General features: G+C 44.1%; 1 pseudogene across 1 annotated transcript; it reads right to left on the bottom strand.

The window, feature by feature from the left end:
• Nucleotides 1-3,915: 3,915 nt before the first annotated feature.
• On the bottom strand, nucleotides 3,916-6,257 carry LOC112635450 (annotated as a pseudogene). The gene has a single exon (XR_003121915.1). The product of XR_003121915.1 is annotated as a succinate--CoA ligase [GDP-forming] subunit beta, mitochondrial pseudogene (transcript).
• Between the last annotated feature and the right edge of the window lie 265 nt (nucleotides 6,258-6,522).

Here is a 6,522-nt window from a genome sequence, read left to right as displayed (position 1 = left end):
GCTAATGGCTTTAAAACTGAATTATTCAGGAAGGGAAAGGGAACAAGGAAAGGAAGAGCATTTTATTGTGGGTTTTTTCCTGATTATTTTAGTAATACAAAATGACTTGTAGACATTTGGGGAAATATAGAAGAGACAGAGAAAGATAAAAATCCACATTAATTCTTCCACCCAGAGAAAACCAGTATTATCCCTTTCCCTCCAAAAACATTGAACTTAAGCACAAACAACTCCCCCCGCCCCCAATCCCTACCTGCCAAACTACTAGTTTCCTCAGTTGAGAAAAGAATATATGCACATGCCGGGCGCGGTGGCTCACGCCTGGAATCACAGCACTTTGTGAGGCCGAGGCGGGCAAATCACAAGGTCAGGAGTTCAAGAACAGCCTGGCCAACGTGGTGAAACCTTGTCTCTACTAAAAATATAAAAATTAGCCAGGCATGGTGGCCCGCACCTGTAATTCCAGTTGCTCGGGAGTCTCAGGCATGAGAATTGCTTGAACCCAGGAGGCGGAGGTTGCAGTGAGCCAAGACTGCGCCGTTGTACTCCAGCCTGGGTGACAGAGTGAGACTCCGTCTCAAAAAAAAGAATATGTGCCCATGGTTGAAAAATTCAGAAGTAACCTTCTTCCCACTCAGATCCCCAAGACCCCTCCCCAGATGCAACTGCTGATATCTGTGTATTGTATATTCTTCCAGCTATTTTCCATGCATATGTATGTTTACTCCATTTCTCAACCAAATTGAACTTTTACCTTTCTTACATATTTCCTCTTAGTCTTTTTGCTCTGCGTGTATATAATGTAGCGAAATATGAACTTTTTCCTATGTTCTTGTATTTGGCTTCTTCCAAAGTTATCACTTGAAGTGCCTGCATAACTTTCCATCATATATGTGTTTCATTGGTTTCATCTCCTGTTGTTGGATATCTGCAGTTTTCTTACTATCATAAATGATGGGCTTTGTCTTTATTGTGCCAGGGGAGTCATGAAGCCAACCCAGTGTGGTGAAGCCGTTCAGCTGCTTTTGGTGGCTAGTAATAGAATATTGAGCTAAAACTGGCTAAAACAATAGAGGTTTATTTTTCTCAATAATAAACACTCCAAGGCCGGGCACGGTGGCTCACGCCTGAAATCCCAGCACTTTCGGCGGCTGAGGCTGGTGAATCTTCCGAGGTCAGAAGTTCAAAACCAGGCTGGCCAACATGGTGAAACACCATCTCTACCAAAATTTAAAAAAAAAAAAAATAAGCCAGGCATGGTGGCTCACGCCTGTAATTCCAGATACTCAGGAGGTTGAGGCACGAAAATCACTGGAACCCGGGAGGCGGAGGTTGCAGTGTGTTGAGATCGTGCCACTGTGCTCCAACCTGGGGTACAGAATGAGACTCTGTCTCAAAAAAAACCAAAAAAACAAAAGCATTCCAGAGGTGGGTGATTAAACCAGTTTTGCCCAAGATGCCAAAATATAGAAGATAACATTTCAAAGCCAAATCACTGGGTAGAATTTCCAAAGCGCAGGTTTGAGGGCCTCTCCCTGTGTTCCTGAACTCCTCACCCTCTTCAGGATTCAAAGAGGGGAGAGAAAGAGAAGATTCTTCAACTGGTTTTTTCTTCAGATTTCTTCTGAGGGGCCCGGGATGGAGTTTTACTGCCCTCAACTTAAGGCAGATCTCAGACAGAGCATTGAGACCTACTTCTTGACTGACAAGGGAGAGAGCTAACGAGACCTGTGGCTGCCAGACAGGAGGCCTGTGCTGGGGGCAGCCACTGTGATGCTGAGTGCTTCCCCGATTCTGGCATGCAGCACTCAGGAGAGAAAAGCTGCTAGTCCAATGAGGGCAGGGGATCCCCTAAGAAGAAAGTGGGAAGTGGGCACAGCACCCCTGTGAGGCTGAGGGAGGAGACCCCAGGACAGATGCATCCCCTCAAGAGACCTCCAGGGAATCCTGGAGTCACAGTCTCCTAAGAGCCTGCAGAAGCATCCATGAGAAAAAATCATCTGGGTCACAACAGAGACCCCAGCTGGCTTTTAGCAGTACCCACTTAGGAAAGACTCTACCGGTCATCTTGCCAACACGCTGGCCCTAAGGGTTCAAGCACGTCCTAGCAGCCTGGTAGGGGGTAAGTGTTGGGTGGAAGGAGAAGAAGCATGAGACAGAAAAAGAAACGCCAGCCATGGCCTCTTTATACCTCAGGCTGTGGACCTGACACAGGCCTGGTGATGGAAGGGAGATATGATGCAAAATCATTCAGGCTTTTATTCATCTTGGACTATTCTGATTCCACAACTACAAATCTGTTTGCTAGGGAAAGTGACTTTGGATTATCTATTGCCTGAGGGTGAGGACAAAAGTCAAGGACCTGCCAGAGTTTTCATCCAGTAGGGGAATATCACCCCCTGAAGAGTTTCCAGGGCCAATGGGGAACAGCAGTAGAGTTCATTTTCATCACACCTAATGAGCTGTGTGCTTGACTTTCCAGTTATAAGCAGAGCTAAAATGGTTGAAGCAACAGGTCTTTATTTTTATTTTTATTTCTTGTGACAGAGTTTTACTCTTGTCACCCAGGCTGGAGTGCAGTGGCGTGATCTCAGCTCACTGCAACCTCCGTCCCGGGTTCAAGTTTTTCCTGCCTCAGCCTCCCGAGTAGTTGGGATTACAGGCGCCCACCACCACACCTGGCTAATTTTTGTATTTTCAGTAGAGATGGGGTTTCACCATGTTGGCCAGGCTGGTCTCGAACTCCTGACCTCAGGTAATCCGCCCACCTCAGTCTCCCAAAGTGCTGGGATTACAGGCGTGAGTCACTGCACCCAGCCGAGGGTTCATTTTTCTCATCTAAAAAGAAGTTGGGAGGCAGGTGGCTGCAGGGTTGGTTTATTAGCTCAGTGAAGGCCAAGGACCATGCTCAGCCCTCCTCTTGCTCTTGCTCTACTGGCCTCCCTCTATCAATAATGTCTCCCCTCCTGGCCACAAGATGGCTGCCCTGGATCCAGACATCACATCCTCACACAGAAAAACATGCCAGACAGGCTCTCCTTCCCTTTTACAGAGAGGAAAATATCTTCTAGAAGTGCCTCCGAAAGACCAACTTTATGACTCTTGAGCTGGAACTTGGTCACATGACCATCCCTCCAACACATTTCCTGAATGTCTCTACTTCCTTACTGCCTAAGTTTCCTCAAACCACTATAAACTAGAATCACTGCCTCCCTCCCAAGAATTGCTGCCAGTGAGGTCATCAACCACCTAATTGCCAAAACCAGTGCATGCATTTCACAGCCTGGCCTTACTTGGTTTCTAGATCAGTCAACACTGGAGACCTCTCCCTATTCTTTGAAGCTTAATCCTTCCGTAGGGTGTTTTCTCTCCAGGTGTCTGTGCACCTCTCCACCACTCTTCAGGGTTCTGTGGCTCCATTATCCAGCCCCTCCTTCCTACACACCCCCCGTGGACCCAGATGCCACCTTTGTGGCAAATACTACTACAGTTGCATAGCTAGCACCTACCTCTTTTATAAGCAGTGGATCTATATTTTAAATTTCACCAACCTCTTTTATAAGCAGTGGATCTAGATTTAAATTTTAAATCTATATTTTAAGCAGTGGATCTATAATATTGGTTCAGGATATCCCTAGAGAACCTCAAACTAAAACACCAAGGTCATTGTTTTTTCCCTTACACCAAGTCTGCTCTTTCTGTACTCTTTATTTCCATTAAAGGCACCACCACCACCCAAGCTAGAAACCTCAGAACCATCTTCCTCATCATTACCACCATCAACCCATGTCAACTCTACTTTCTAAATACATCTCAAAATCAAACTACATCTAAAAATCATCATCTTTCCATCTTAATCACAGCTGCACTGGTTCTGGTTCAGTTCTTCCCAGGACAGTTCTAAAAGCCTTTTTTTTTTTTTTTTTTCCTGCTTACAAAACATAATTTTATTTAAATTTGTATAGATAAAAATCTACCAAAATTTTAACAAAAACTTTATCCAAATCCTTTCCCACAACAAAATTGAACATCATGGAAAAAAACAAAACAAAACAAAACAAACATTCAAATAAGGTTCCCATCTTTCTACCATAAACTGGTAGATTCTGGGAGGATGAGGAGTAAGAGATAAATGAGGAGAGAAGATACTGATACCCAACACAATTTGATCTTCAGTGTTGTGTCATCTTTAAATGACTTAATAACAGAGATTTCCATAAGAATCGGGATTCATTTTTGACACAAAAATGGAAGCTTCCACTCCAAAATCACAAATAAGGTTTCTGGTTTTCTTTTTAGCGTGGGGTAAATAGTATATTCAATGTTAAGGCAAATGGTAAAAACGCATGAATGGTATATTAATGTAGACCTTCCATTAAATATATTTTGGAACACTCATGGATTTTTCAAACATATGTTGGAATTAGAAACCTGTAAAATCTGCTGCAGTGTGTAATAGCTATTTGCTTGAATGTCTTGGCAGTGCCTTTTTAGTAGCTAATATGTTCAGTGTAATCTTGTGCCTTTTTAGCAATTAATACATTAAATATAATCTTGTCTGAGTTTTTAAATGGTCTGTTTTTCTTTTTCATTATGTAGGATTAGATGCCCACCAAAATACTTGTAAAGGAAGCAGGACCTGATTTCAAATTCTGTCTATACACACAATATTTGGCCACATAGACCACTTCCCAGAGTCTGCAAAACACTGCCTACTGGGCAGGCTTACAATGACAGAAAAGTATGAGAATACAAGATATTATTTTTATAAAGACTAAAATCAGATTTAGGCTGTCTACATATATTATTCCAGAAAACACAGATTTAAGATTTTTCAGTGATTCTTGCCTTCTCCCCCCTTTTCCTCCCCAATGAGATAACCATTTCTTTCACAATGATGAACCGTCCCTTTTTATGGAAAAATGGCTTTCTTTCCCCATCGGATCAGGACAGAGACATCACTTCTTGGCCACAGTGGCCACAGCCTTCTTGGCTGCATCCTCCAGGTCAATGGCTGAAGTAATGGGGAGTCCGCTGTTGTTGAGTATCTTCTGGGCCTCTTGGATGTTGGTTCCTTCAAGCCGGACCACCAGGGGCACCTTGAGTTCTAGCTCCCAGCAGGCTTTGGTGATCCCATTGGCAATGATGGCACAGTTGACGATACTGCCAAAAATATTGACAAGGATGGCTTCAACCTTAGGATTAGCTGTGAGCAATGTGAATGCTTGATATACTTGAGCTTCCTTTACACCACCTCCAAGATCCAAGAAGTTGGCTGGCTTCCCACCATTAAGGAAAATGATATCACAAGTAGCCATGGCGAGCCCAGCACCCTTCACAAAGCAGGCAATGTTCCCATCTAGTCCTATGTATTTTAGATCATATTTGGCAGCTTCATTTTCAATGGGCTCATTCTCTGATTTGTCATCCATAGCAAATATGTCTTTTTGTCGGAATTCTGCATTGTCATCAAAGTTTATCTTGGCATCAAAACAGACAACTTATCCTTCTGGAGTTTCACCAAAGGGATTCACTTCCACCTGAGTAGCACCAATTTTCAGGAAGAGATTATACAGCTTCGTAAGTTGATCTGCAGCCTGGCTTTTCAAAGGCCCAACGAAGCCTAGATTTTCTGCCATCCGCTGAGCTTGGCTGTCCTTTATTCCTTCAAAAATGTCAATTTGCTCCTTAAAAATGAGCTCTGGGTTTCAAGCAGCCACCTCTTCAACGTCGACGCCCCCCTGGGGGCTGCCCACCAGCACGGGGCCATTGCAGGACCTGTCCATCAGAATTGCCAGGTAGGTTTCTCTGGAAATGTCAAAGGCTTCAGCAACCATCACCTTGTTAACTTTCACACCTTCTTTTGGAGTTTGTTTTGTCACTAGATTGTACCCAATCATTTGTTTAGCCAGCTATCCCACAACCTTAGGGTCTTTTGTTAAATGAACACCTCCTTTCAAACCACTATTAAAGACACGTTTTCCTCTTCCTCCAGCTAAGATCTGGGCTTTTAAAGCAATTTCTTTTGCATTTAGTCTCTTAGCAGCCTCCAGAGCTTCATTCACAGTGTCTGCTACAAAGAATCTTTGAACTCTCACTCCGTTATTAGACATAAGTTTCTTGCTCTGGTATTCCTGCAAGCGCAGCCATCTTCTGGAGGTTAATTGAACTGCCTGGGACCCAGCCACCAGGAAGCCGGACCGCAATGCTAGGGCTCGCAAAAGCTTTCCGGCTTGCGCTGCCACAGGAGACGCCATCTTAAACAGGAAACCCGGCACTTTAACAGCTTTTTAACTACTGCCCCTTTCCCTTTTTTCCTGCCTTGTATGAAGATGTGATGCGTGGAACTGTGGCAGCCATCTTGCAACCATGAAGTGATGAGAGTGAGAACTAAAAGCCAAGGAGTTAAGGATGGCAGAAGAAAACCGGACAGGAGCTGGGTCTCTATGACCCCGTTGAGCAGTTGAGTCAACGCCGGGAATCATCTGTCTGGAGACTGCTTGTGATGTGAAGTCATAAATG

Source organism: Theropithecus gelada, chromosome 11, assembly GCF_003255815.1.
Source record: "Theropithecus gelada isolate Dixy chromosome 11, Tgel_1.0, whole genome shotgun sequence".
NCBI lineage: Eukaryota > Metazoa > Chordata > Mammalia > Primates > Cercopithecidae > Theropithecus > Theropithecus gelada.
This window is presented reverse-complemented; position numbering and strand designations above follow the sequence as displayed.